Source organism: Belonocnema kinseyi, chromosome 1 (genome assembly GCF_010883055.1).
Source record: "Belonocnema kinseyi isolate 2016_QV_RU_SX_M_011 chromosome 1, B_treatae_v1, whole genome shotgun sequence".
Taxonomy (NCBI): Eukaryota; Metazoa; Arthropoda; class Insecta; order Hymenoptera; family Cynipidae; genus Belonocnema; species Belonocnema kinseyi.
In genome coordinates this window covers 44450685-44464958 of record NC_046657.1, presented here as the reverse complement: position 1 = coordinate 44464958, position 14274 = coordinate 44450685, and positions in this window count along the sequence as shown.

The window sequence follows — 14274 nt, the reverse complement described above, 5'->3', positions numbered from 1 at the left end:
AAATGATAAGAAACTACAAAAAGTTAGGCTGCTTGATGAATTTAAAACTTCACTTTCTAGATTCCCATCTGGATAAGTTTCCAGAAAATGTTGATGATTTCAACGAAGAACAAGGAGAATGTTTTCATCAAGACATAAAAGTGATGGAACAACGATATCAGGCTAGATGGGACGAGGTCATGATGGCTGATTTTTGCTTGATGTTGAAAAAGGAAACGAATGTAGGTATTAAACGTAAGCGTAACCCTTTGCATCGTTGTTTCGAAGAAAAAAGGACACGATATAGCAGGCAGAAAATATACTGAAGTAGGTCTATAAATCAATTTAATTACGATAAAAAGCAAGATAAAATGCAAACACGAAAGATAGTACAAATATATCCCTTAAGTCTAAGAAAAACAGAGAGAAAAAATTTTTGAATAAAACTCTTATTCATTTGCATGTTTAAGTAACAGTTCTACATTTTAATTAATACAAACATTGTCAGGTTAATTGAAATGGAGTCAATTATACTTGTAGTTCTAAGTTTCTTCAAATGAGTAATGTGCGTCTAAATTTTTAACCACCTGTAGTACAATGAAATTAATTTTGTTGTGTTACAACGGAAACACTTAAGTTAAATTGTGTTGCGTTAAGCAAAATTTTGGTAGCTTCTGTTAAGTTAGATTCATTTGTAGGTTAAGATCGAGTTAACCTATTAAATATAGCATACATTTAAGACTGAGAACCGTACGCTTACATAGCTACACGTGTGGTTGAATGTCATTCGGCTAGGTTAGGTTAAGTTAGGTCAGGTTTTGTTAGGTTAGGATAGGTTAGACCTCTATGTAGGTCAAGCCGAAGCTGAATGAAACGGTACCGCAAACACAACGGGACAACATAATCAGTTTAATTGTGTTTCGTGAGGTTAGGTTAGGTTAGGCTAGGTTAGATTTATTTCTTGGTTAGGCTCGAGTTGACCCATTCGATGTAGCACACATTTGTTACTGGTAAAATATGCTTGTAGAGCTTTACGTGTAGTTCAATAAATTTCTGTTAATTCAGGTTAGGTGAGGTCAGGTTCTGTTAAGTAAAGTTATGTTAAATAAGTTTATATCAGGCAAGGGTTGATCCTTCACAGTTGTCGACATGTTTTTGAAGTGAAAATTTGCATCACTGGCATTATTTTGAAATTTATTTGGCTCAGTGCATGATTTTTCGTCATTTTTTGAGGGTAAGGCTCAACCATGACGTGAAGGGTGATTTTTGATACCGAATTTGAATTCAGCGCCCCAAAGTCCATAGGAATACGTGTGTCTTGTTACCAAATCCGCTAACTTTTTTTTGTGTGGCTGTGTAATTAATTGAAGATTTTCATTATTCCCTTAAAAACAATAGACTTATCATTTGATAAAAATGTTGTGAACACTTTTCTTTGAAGGTGATATGGAAAGGAGTTTTATTAAAAAATGTGTGGGATTTTTTAACAGACAACTGTATGAATTTCTGATCTTTTTTATTTTTTTTTATAAGTGTATATTAATCTGCTTTATGTTTAGGGCAAAATCATGTGCTGAAAAACGATAAAAGAAATATATATTTCTGAAACTGGTCCATAAGGTCAAAGCCAAATCTGCATAACCGGTTGTTAACATTTTTTGATTTTTTTGGTATAATTTGAAAGGCGATTTTACATAGTGGAGTTATTTTTATAACTTTATTTCTGAAATCTAATCCCTGAGCAAACATATTAAAACAAAATTTAGGAATATTTATAAAATTATGATTATTTTTAATTTTTAAAATGAATATATACAGAGTATAGTTTTATATGAAATTTCACGACGGTTTTTTGTACCATGTTTGACCCTAGGGCAGAATCAAGAAAAATATTCTAAACGTATGCAATTGATACTATACAAAAAGGTACTTTTAGAATTGTTTTCACCTTTTAAAATAACGATATATTTCTTCATAACATAAAATTTGTTAAAATCATTTTACAATTATTCACAATTACAGTTATTTTACAATGGAAATCTAATTGTAAACGCTAAATTTTGTAATATTGAGATAAGTGTCTTAAGAGATTAAATGTTTCGTAAAGTTTTCATATATTAAGAATTTTTAAAGTTGAAAATTTAACGATTTTGTTCAATTTTTTTTAAAATTATTTTTGCAGTTGAAAATGCATACTTTTCGAATAGAAAAAGATTCTTCTTGTTTGAAAATTGACTTTTTGGTTCATAATTTAAAATTTTGGTTTAAAATTCGCTTTTTATTTAGTTAAAAAAGTGAGAAATTCATCTATTTTAATCAAAAAATTAATTGTTACAAGTTTTAGTTATTTTTGAATCGTTTTCAAATTTCTAAATATGTCCTAAACTTACTCAAATGGGAAGCACATTTTTTAATCAACATAAACTTTAAACAAAATTGTGCAAAAAAATCGCGCGAGAAGGCTAGATAAAAATCAAGTTCTTGTTTTTTTTTCTAAACTTATATATAACATGGTAAAATTGCAAAAATTTTCTACGCACTCTTTTACACCCCGCTTAAAATTTTTACAAAATAATAAAAAAAATTTTGTGTTCTTTTTCAATTTTCTTTCAGAATTCATTGCATTCCATTGTTGGTAAAAAATGTTTTTTTTTAAACTTAAAATCCAACTATATGATTAAAAATTTAACTATTCTGTTGTAAATTCGATTTTTTGATTCAAAATAATTTTCAGTGGAAAATTCATTTTTTACATCGAAAATTAAACTATTTTGCAGAAAATTTAATTTTTTATCGGAAAATGTACCTATTCTATTTTTGGCAAAATACTTATTTTCTGGTTTTAATAATCATATTTAAAGTTGAAAATCTAACGATTTTTTCAAATTTTTTTAAAGTATTTTTTTAGTTGTATATTCATCTTTTTTTAATAGGAAATAATTGTTTTCGTTTCAAAATTGATTTTTTGGTTAATAATTCAACTGTTTTTTTTAATTCGATTTTTTTTAGTTGAACAAATATTTTCTTATGCTGAAAATTGACCATTCTCAGTTAAAAAAATTTAAATTTATGTTTTCTGTAGGAAATTATTGGTTTGAACATTAAATTATTTGTTTGCAAATTCCATTTTCTGCTTGAAAATTTAAATATTTGTTTGAAACTTTGATTTTTTGGGTTTGATAATTGTTTTTAACTGAAAATGTAACTATTCAATTTTTCCTTGAAACATGATTTTTCAGTTGAAATTCAACTATGTGGTAGAAAATTTTGTGGAAAATTAACTCTCTTCTTGCAAAAACATATTTTCGCATTAAAAATGTAACTATTTTATAGATAATTTCTATATTGTTAGCATCAAAATTCAACAATTTTGTTAAAGGCTATTCTTTTTGGTTGCAAATTTGAATATTTTATTTTTGAAAATTCGTTTTTGTTTTGGTTAAAACTTAATTTTTGTAAGTAAAAATGTGACGATTTCATATTTCGTTGAAAATGGATATTTTTAATTGAAAATTGATTCTTTCTGGTTTTAAATTTGTCATTTTTTGGTACAAAATGAATCTTCTTGTTCGAAACTTAAATCTTTTTGGTTGAATTCAACTACTTTTTCCGAAATTCGTCTCTTTTGCTTGAATTCAACAGTGTTTACTTTCAAATCTCTTGACTTTTTTTCACATCGTGCGTTTTTTAACTTAAAATTTGGATTTTCGGTTGTTTTAAAAAAATTTGAAAACGCTATAACTCTGACAATTTTCTTTTTATAGAAAAAAGTCATAAGGATAAATTGTTTGTCCTTTTTTAAACTATAAACATCTGTACATAGAATTTTCAATTTCAGAAAAAAGTGGTCTAAACAATTTTCAAAATGCGCTCACTTTTTGAATTTTTATCAAAAATGGCTGGTTAACGAACTCGTCCTTTCTTTTAGGACCCAAAAAAAGTGGGTCAAAGATGAATTTGATTCGTTCATTTTTTCGAGAGTTATCGTGTTTACGGACGGACGGCCGGACGGACGGACAGACAGACAGGCGCCATCGTGAAAACCTGATTTTCGGATTCAGGGGTTCTCGAAACGTAGAAATCCGTTGAAAAACTGTGATGTCAAATTTCCGACAATTCTAATACTTTCTCAATCATAAATGATGAGAATGTAAAAAGAACAAACAATTTATCCTTATGACTTTTTTCGATAAAAAGAATATTCTCACAGTTATAGTATTTTCAAAATCAATCGAAAATCCAAATTTTAAGCCAAACAACGCGCACGATATGAAAAAAAGTCGCAAGAGATGGAAAAAATCTATCTTTGAAAGCCCTTCAATATTATCATAACAAATTTTTGGATTTTCTTAGAAAATCTAAAATCAAATTATGATTGCACAAAAAATAATGAAATACGAAAAAGATGAATAATCAAAAAATGTGATCCCGAAATAGATCTACAAATTCGTTAATAATCACTTTTTGATTGGACTCGTACTTTTTGTTTTATTTCTAAAAATAACATTGAAAATTAAAAAAATTAGAAATTTGTGGAAACACGACCAAAGTTAAGAAAAAAAGATTGAACAAAACCTGTATTTTTGGTTGAAAATTTATCCTTTAGAAGTTCAAAATTATTTTGTTGTCGTTTGTTAATTATTTGATTAAGAATTCGTAATTTTTCGTTAAATTCAACTAGTTAGAATTTTATTAAAAATAATTGTTTAGACTAAAAAAATGATCCTTCGGGTTTAGAATTAATCTCTTTTGATCATCAAAGTAATTTTTGTTGAAAATTCAACTATTGTATTTTTAAAATCACCTTATTTCACCTCATTTGGAGAATTTTGGGGCTACATCACTTTTCTATTGAGGGAGGGGGGGGGGGTCAAAAATAGTCAAAGAAATTGTTAACGTCATTTACGGACGAGAAGGTTAATTTTAATAGTTTCTTTCTATTATTTTTCAAGTATATGTAAATGTGTAAGAAGCTACAAAAGTGTAAGTACATTGAAAGATGGAAAAATAAACTTTTATCTTATCTCATCTTAGCAAGCGCCGGCCCACTGAGATTTTTCTCGCGGTATATTCCATCTTATCAATTAAGGCCTGAAATTATGTGAAAAAATTAATTTTTGGATTAACTGTGGTGGCAACATGAAGATTCATGCAGTTTTTTCTAAGAATCTAAAAATGATGACTAAAAAAATGAAAAATAAAATTCTCGACAACATAAAATTCTTAAATAGTGAAATTCCCGAATTAGAAAATTCCTGCTTGTCTTCGAATTCTAGATCTCTCAGTTTATTTCCAAGAAAAATTATCTTGTCTCAAGGCATAAATTTCTCTCTTAAAGTCGAAAATATTCTTGCTGGACGTTAGAAAATTTTCGTTAATATTTTTGCGAGAAATCCAAATTTTCGTGTTATTTACGTTGTCACGATTTTGGGAAAAAGCCACCAAAGTGTCTTGGAGAATGAATCCTACCATCCTGGGAATTGTGGAATTTTGTCCAAGACATGATATGAAAAATTTCCCCAAGATTATGAAGAATATTTCCTTTATTTTTGGACCCTTCTCGAAATACTGAGAGGAAAAATCCCCAGAAATGGCGTGTGTAATATTTTCTATAAATTGGGGAACTGTATATCTAAATATTTTCGTGAAAATACCCCAATAATCCGCTCCAAATTTTAATGTTTTAATTTGATATATTAAAAAACTTGAAAAAAGTATGTCAAGATGATATATATTTAATACTAAGACATTGTAGGAAACAGAAATCATAAGTTTAATTATCGGAGTATAATTAATTTATCGGTGGAAGGGATGAAAAAAACAAAACGTGGGCTTTACCCGCAGTCAATAATTACAGCTTGGGAAAATCCCTTAAACATGACCCGTGTGAAAATAGCCCGGGTTAGCCCTGGCCGGGGGCTGGCTGGACTCTGATCGGACAAATCTTATGATCGAATGCTCAGACGGTAGCTGGCCGGGCGCTGATTGGCAATAATAAAATTCTTGAGGGCATGTGATACTTAGAAAATTGTCGATTTTACCAGTTTTAGATTACCCCGTCTTTTTTTTCTAGAATAATAAATATTTTGTCTTAAAAATTTGGAAAATGATGGCGAACATGCTAACGGACGTCCCCACACACTTTTTTGTGGGTTAATTCAAAAAGTTTTAATTTAGCAAAATGTGATTAATTTGCATAGCGCTTAGGAAATAGTATCGTTTTTTTCAGTGTTAGATTCCCCCGGCTTTTTTCCTAGGATAAGAAATATTTTGCCTTTAAAATCTGGGAAATGATAGCGAACATGCTAACGGACGTTCCCACACACTTTTTTTGTGTTTTTTTTTTTATCAAAAAATTTTTGATATTGCTAACAACGTGCGTGTATATTTCGAGGTTATGTGTGTTACGATTCTCCCGAGCGTTACTTCCAAACTACACAATGTTTTTGAACGAAAACTTTGGAGTTACAAATAAACATAGTAACTAATCTCCCAGTACTAACGTTGTTTGCAGGTAATCAAAAAAGTTTATTTCATAAATAATTTCCAAATTATCGAAAAGGCAGAGATAAAAAACGACGTAACCTCAAAATAATGCATATGCATACAATTTTTAATTAGCACAATAAATTTTTTTTTTATTATCCCTCAAAAAATAATCCGGGGACGTCTGTTATGATATTTTATAGCATCTCGGATTACTTTTTCTGATTTCATTAAAAAAAGGATGCGTATACCCGCATGGATGTTTCACGCTTGAAAATATATTGGAAGCGCCGGATTAACATTTTTTGGGCCCTAGGGTAAATCTCGAAGGGACTCTCTTAAGGGCAGAGAAAATCCCAATTTTGCTGTAAACTTTATTAATTTTCTAGAGTCAGGGGCACCTCGGCCCCCTGGGACCTGGGGCATTAGCCCACCGTGCCCCTTGGTAAATCCGGCACTGTATATTGGGTGCATATCTTTTTGACACCACAAATTTTAAGGTTTTAGGAGGTCAGACTTACAAACAATGCATTTTTTGACAAAAATTCGATGAAACTTTTTTGAAATTCAAACTGTTTTTTTCTTTTTGAGAAAAAAATTTTAAGTTTCATCTTTATGAAAAATTGCAAGAAAAATTGCAAAAAAAATTGTAATCGATTTAAATTATTTATTTAAAAAGTATTTTATTGCTATTCCTGTTAAAAGTTCGTGTATTTTATATTTACATAACGCGGCATTATAATAAATAATTAGAAAAAGAGAACTTAAAATTTGGTACTTTAACTTTTCTAAACTGTAGCTTATGAGGATGGCTTTTTCAACGAGTTTCAACTTGTCGGTTTAGCGCAGTTGTTAGCACTCCCGACTGCTAGGCCGGGTTCGATACCCCGTAGCGTTAAAAATTTTAATTATAATATAATGTTTAAAAATGTAATATACGTATTTACTCTAAAGAGGACTATTAATATTTAAAGTCAAAATACTCGCAATCATATAATATTTCTTTTTAAATACCTTTTTTGTCTCTCAACGACTACGTGAAAATAGTTAATATTGTCTGTCTGCGGGGCGTGTGGAATTTCAAATATTAATATGCTCCAATTCTGCAGTAAAATAGAATCAAATTGAATTCCCGATTTCAGTAAAAGATGCTCTTCTTACAATTGAAACCCGAATCATTTAAATCTAGTAAAGCACCAATTGATCTTGTCCGGGCCACGGTCGGGCTCCCCGGCCAGCTCCCGGCTTAAAGCCGGGGTCTCCAGTCGTAGAATGCCCAGCTCCCGACTTAAATTTCAACCCGGGGATTTCCAATAGTCTCAGGAAATTCCAAATCATAATATGTGAAGATCCGAAAGGAGAAGGCGGCAAGAGGAAATTCCGAAGAGAATTCCCGACATTTTAGCTCAGTTCGAATCCTCTAAAGCCTAAACCTCTAAATTAAAAAACGAATCGCTGGACACTTTTGAACACGGTGAGCTCCTAGCAAATTTAATTGTACCCAATCAAAAAAACGTGAAGTGAAAATCCTAGCTGGTTGTTCTAAGAAATGGCACTAAATTTAAAAATTCATTTAAAGTTTTTGTTTATTTAAAATACTTTTCTTCAACAAATATACATACCCGTGTAGAAATAGCCCGGTTTGACCCGACCAGAAGAAGGTTTTTAATTGCCCGGCCGGGATCTGACCGAGTTTCCAGTGGGGCCCAGTCGGGCCAAAAATGGTGCATAATAGAAGTATCATAACCTTAAAAACATCTTAAGAAATATCCACAAACGACTGCCGCAAATGGGTTGTTTGTAAATATCTGACAGGCGAAAGACCAATTTTTTTGTGTTTCAGGTGTTTTTTTTTTTTTTATCAATTATGAAAGAAAAATGAAACTAATTTTAATTATATGTTTTCGCACTTTTGATTCTGCGGTTCCCAGACTTGCCGTGACTGCGAAAACGTTGACCAACTTCTTTTTTATTTTCAAACATAGTTTCCCAGTGAAATTATACTTATTTTTTTGTGATGCGATTTTTTCTTATTTTTAATGTATTTATATATTATCTTGAATAAGCAAAAAACGTAATAAGAAGCGAAATAACTTTTTCCGAACGAGGTTTTGAATTACGTTATCATGCTTGCACGTAATAAAGATTCGACGACTTCCGGAGTCTTTAATGCTAAAAACGCAGTAAAACGTCGGTGGACGCCAGGTTATCCGTTAAGAAATTTGTTAAATTTCACAAAATTGTATCCAATTTTCTGGAGCAAGCGGATATTTTTAAACGTAAGTGAATTATTTTGTTAATAAGTAAGCATTATTAATATTCTTCAACGTTAATGTTAAATCAATTTTCTAAACCGGTTTCATAGGTTAGGATATCACGTGAAACCCCTAAAATTTATTTTATCTCTTGTAAAGAAACCGATGCGAACTAAGTTACGCTGAAAGTAAATTTGTTATGCAATTTAACTTTAATTTCTTACAATGCAATTTCTTACAGAAACTTAAGAATCATAACCTATATTTTAGTACTTACATTGAATCAATGTTTGTAGTTAATATATTTATTATTATGAATGCAGTTCTTAAATTGAAATTCCAATATCTTTTTCCAGGTGGAAATAAGTATTGACAAAGATTCTTATCTCTACCAGTTGGTAGAATATGTTCGCTGTGATAAAAAGGCTCCAGTAAAATGCGATCGAAGAGCCCAGTCAAAAACCTGTCGGATTCCGACCAGCGCAGCGTGACGAAACCAACCAGAATCCGACCGGGCAGCTTGACCAGATTCCGGATACAAGCAGGGCAGCCCTGCCGGATTCCGGCCCGAACCCGGTCATAATTTCTACACGGGTATATATATTGAAAATACATTTAGATGTTTTAGAATCTTTAAAATGCTGTGAAATTGTTCAATGAAAAAGTGAAACTTCTGACTTGCCATTTTTTTATGCATAAAAAAATTAATTTTTTTTAAAACCCACACACGAGGGAAATAAGTACATTAAAAGACGAAAGTTCTGATGAATATGTGCCCACGCAGCAGGCGGATTTTATTTTATTTTTTCACTCTTTATTAGGTTTTTCACGATTAAAATAAAAACTGCGCACCCTATTAAAAAGTGATTCATAACAAAATTTTACATCTTTTTCAAATGCACTATATAATGAATATAATGAATACTATAAATATCCGCACTAGAATGTTTGAATCTTGAAAAAAAGTACATATTTTATATGTTGAAACATATCAATACAAATATTACAAAATATTACCCTTAGAATTATCTTAGGGCGTCTACACAAATTCTGTAAAAAAAATTCCCTGACAACTCTACGTTGTTGCCAGGTACACGGAGAAAAATGGATATTTAAATGTAGGTGTTCAAAGGGTAAGATTCCCGTGCAGAAATTGCCAAATGCTTGCCTTATTTCCGATTTGGGCCAGATCGGGCACACAATTTTGTGGTTGTTAAATTTGGCCCCATATAGACCTCGACTTAACAGCCAAGCTGACCAGAAGATGGCGCTCCATTAATTTCGGGGACTAAAGTGGGTTAACTCCAAATCGCCCAAGTTTCAACGTAAAGTGTCAAGTGTCAAAAATATTTCCATTATTACTTGGAAAAGTGACAAAATAAGTGGGAAAAAATGCCAAAAGTGAGCACAAGACGAATGCGCAGGTATAGTAGACTTCAAAATATTCCTGAATTACCTTTTGAAAACTATAATAAGTAAATTTATTAAGAATGTTAAGATGAAACCTAACCTCGAAATGAGGTTATTTATTTATAAGAAAAGTAGAAAAAGTAATATTTCATTTGTTGAAAGTGAAAACGAATTTGATCAACAATGACGTCATAAACATATTTAATTTCACGTATTTTTAGGTGATTTGATACTTTCCACAATTAGGTTCAATATAGAAATTGAAAGCAACTTCAATTTCGCGATCTGTTAGGTAACCTGATATTGATATTCTCAAATTTCAGTTAAGGAGGTGATATATTCGATTTTAATATTATTTTATTTAAGAATCCCTTTTAATTAAGAATAAGAAAAATAAATTAATATGGGCCCGATCGGGGCCAGGTATGGTTATCTCTGGGCGCAGCGCTTGGGCCCCGATCGGGCATCGCGTTTCATTTCGAGTCTGGCCCCATCTATATAGCCTGATTTGGGCCAAATTCTGCCCGATCTGGCCCCGATCAGGTTCAAATTGGAATTTCTGCTCGGGTCCATCTGCTTTTTTAAGATCTACAGATGCTAGCTTTGAACATCTAGATTTTCCCAAGGTATTATTTTCCTGAATAATGAGCCACTGAAGTATTGAATATCACATTCTGTAAAGCAATTCTGACCCTACATATCTCTTAAAAAGTATTACATAATACTTAAAAAAAACTTCCGTTATCTATTTATGAATTGTTAAGTGCAATAGTTAACTAAGTTTATTAAGAGTGGTAAAAAAAGTAGGAATAAATAAAGCGTGGTCCAAAAAAGGCTTTTTTCAAAAATCTCTGCCGTACAATATCATTATATCATTATTTATGAAAACATATTTAGGGATCTCAAGTCCATTTTTGCACAAAATCGCTTTTTTAACTTCAACTATTAACTGATAATTTTACTTCAGTACATATGATTTTTATACTTTTTCTATTCTAAAGTAAAAAAAAAACAATTAATAGCGGAACTAAAATAACAAAAGCAATTTTTTGCAAATCATGCGCTTAAGAGATACCTACATTTTTTTTTAATTCTGCCAGTATACAGTGGACATTTTACACGAAAAAGAACAAGTTTTAGGAATCGAGCCATTTTAGAAGAAAAAATAAGAATATTTTCTAGACTACTATAATAAGTATAGAACAATTACGCGAGTTAATTATGAATAATCTTTTTCTTTGTCTTATAAATATATAACTGTGTAGGAACAATATAATTTTTTTTATAAAATCAAATAATGTTTCTTAATTTATGAAAGTAACTTTATAGAAGGACAAGAAATGTCTTTTAGGAAAATTATAATTACCACTAAAAAAATCTAACTCTTAACGAAAAATGCCTTTAGTATATTGAACTTTAACCTACTTGAGCCGACAAGAAAAATGAGGAAGAAATTCTGTTCGAACCTCCTGAAAAATGTGCAATTCTATCAGACAAAAATTTTGAACATTTTCCTTCAAAATTAAGATGAAAAAATATTTATTAATTATTTATTATTTAAATTAATTAAAACAAAATAATAAATTTGGTAACGTGAACCTTCTAAATTCTGAATTTTCAACGCAATTTTAAGGTTTCAATATTTTACCTACTCTTAGAGTAGATGTAGAAGGTAATAAATTACAATAATCTATATCTGAAGCTTTGTTAACTTATCATTTGTGGGGTGGCCGCTGGACGGAAAACCAGGAAATGATCGGGAATTTTATGAAACCGGAAACATCCGAGAAATGAGTATGATAGTGAATTTATTTATTCACAAGGAATTTCACAACTTTTTAAGAGAACCATCTATCAAATCACTTGAATATCACAAATATCATATAACATAATATAATTCAATTAAAAATAAATTCGATTTCAACTTTTTTTAAATGTTTAGTTTAGTTCTTAACTGTTTTAATTACTACATCATTTAGTCTACAATGCTTAATTCAAAAATCTTTTACTTCACAATTTTCCGATTTTATGTCTTCATTTTTAAACGTAAATTTTTAATTGAAATGATTTTAAAATAAAACAATATAAATTAATTAATGGTTTTAAAAAGTAAACTGTATTTCGAGTTTTAAAAATTGTACAAAAATCATTTTACAATATGATTCTTAATCGGTTTTAAATTAAACAATTTATAGATTTTGATGTTGAAAACTCAATTTTTCCAATACGAAAGCCCTTATAATTAAGCAATATAAAATATCTGATTCAAACTTTATAAACTAATTTTTATGTGAAAATAACCTAAAATTAATATATTCATTAATTTTAAAAATATCTGAATCAAACATCAAATATTCGAAAGTAAACAATTTGAAACTGAATCGTTTGAAATAGAAAGCCCGGAATGGTAAAAATTTCAGAGAAAGACATTTAAACTTTTAACGTTACAATTGTTATTGTAAAGATAAGTAACAATTGAAAATTATTAATTTGAAAGGACAAAAATTGAAAAAAATAAAATTAATTTTGGTATATAATTTCTTTTCAATTGCAAGAGGAACGCTTCTAGGTTTACATTTTTATTGTGTGGAAAAATGTGAAGTATTATATTTTTAACATTTTTGTTTACCTTGAAATGATAAAATTTTTTTTAAATTGGCGGTACATTTTATATTTGCAACGTTTTTATTGAGTGGGAAGAGATACAGTTTTTTTTTAAATTGGAAGAGGCCAAATTTTGATTTTCAAGATTTTTATTGCATTTGAGGAAAAGAATTTTTTACTTTCGTTTTTTTCTGAATTAGAAGAGAATAATTAAAAAAATTTTATTGTTATTGAATCGGAGTAGAGCAAGTATTGATTTTCGATATTTCTGAATTTAAAAAGCGATTTTTTTATTTTTACGTTTGTTACAGAACCTGGAAGGTATAAGTAAATTCGTTTTTTGAAGTTTTTCTAAATAGGAAGATGCACTCATTTTTGGATATAGTTAGATGTTATCTTTGCTGTTTTTTTTAAAGATGTCGTTTTTTAATTGACCCAACTATTATAACAGTAAAGACGATTTTTTTATTGACATTAGGGTCGATCGTATTCTTTTGTTTTGTGTTCTGCAATTTATTAAAATTATATTAATTTATTTTTGATTAAAAATACAAATTAGATTTTTTATCTTTTATACCGGACTGACTCACTGGATTTATCAGTAAGGCTATGTCGATCAGTCTTAACTTATACATTGTAATTGATTTAAATTCATTGCAATCTATATTTTCCAAAGAAACTGTTTTTTTATTGCGTTTTTATTGAGTTGCAAGTGGGACATGTTTCATTTATTCATATTTTTATTAATGCGAGTTGAAATTGTGGATAAGTTTTAATTTAGAGAATTCAAAACGATAGCGCGGATTCATATTTTTTAACCAGAGATCTTTGAACAATTCAATTTATGAAAGTGTTAAGGTTTAAGTTTTGCAGTTTAATTGCACTGAATTGAAAATTTTAAATTGAAAAATGTTACAAATTTCTATTTTATATGTGTCACTTATTGAGAGTTTAAATAAAAATATCCAAATTAAAATTTGTTCAAGCGTTAATTTAAATCTTGCAAGTTGAGAACATTTTTGTACAACAAACAGAAGCATGATAGAAGAGATTTGGCGGGGAATCGCAAGTCATGAGCCCAGTACAGTCGGCCAGATAGTGTGATCGTCGCGAGCTCGGCTATAGACGGTATAGCTCGGAAACCTTCGGGCGTTTTTAGCAGATATTACTAGCGGCACTCATTTCAATACTCATTATTATTTAAGAATACTAAAATTTCTTACATTTCTTACAACTTATGTTACTTAAAATTCTTACTTTTGACGATATTTTTTACAAAACTTGTTATTGACCATTACCACTTTTTCTAAACGTGAATACTAATTTTTGTTGGCTCAAGTTTATAATAATACATAAAAAAACCATCATCTCTTATTATATTATGAATCTTTATAGCACTACCCCGATTATCCCTAAATTCTTACATTTTATTTTAATTATACGAGGGTAGTTCAATAAGTCCTTAGAATGGAGTATAAAAACAATTTTTTTTGGGTAAATTTTTTTTTATTTTTCAACATAATCTCCTTGGAGCTCTATA